Source organism: Apium graveolens, chromosome 11, assembly GCF_009905375.1.
Source record: "Apium graveolens cultivar Ventura chromosome 11, ASM990537v1, whole genome shotgun sequence".
NCBI classification, from domain to species: domain Eukaryota; kingdom Viridiplantae; phylum Streptophyta; class Magnoliopsida; order Apiales; family Apiaceae; genus Apium; species Apium graveolens.
In genome coordinates, this window is record NC_133657.1 from 59,121,172 (window position 1) to 59,121,586 (window position 415).

Genomic DNA, 415 nt, shown 5'->3' on the forward strand with positions numbered 1-415 from the left:
TCATAATTGATGAAGTTGCACTAGTTGATGGTCTCAAGCACAACTTACTGAGCATCAGTCAACTATGTGATAGAGGGAATACAATTTACTTCAATTCAGAAGCCTGTGTTGTCACCATTAAGAAAGACAACAAAGTGGTTCTAACTGGAGTTAGAAAAGGAAATGTGTACTTAGCTGACTTCAACTCTACAGATGCAGAATCTATTACTTGTCTCTTCAGCAAAGCAAGTTCAGTTGAAAGTTGGCTATGGCACAAGAAGCTATCCCATTTGAATTTCAAGACAATGAATGATCTAGTCAAAAAGGACTTGGTTAGAGGAATTCCTCTTGTTGAATTCTCAAGGGATGGTCTGTGTGATGCTTGTCAGAATGGCAAACAAAGGAAAGCATCATTCAAAAAGAAGCTTGAATCAAT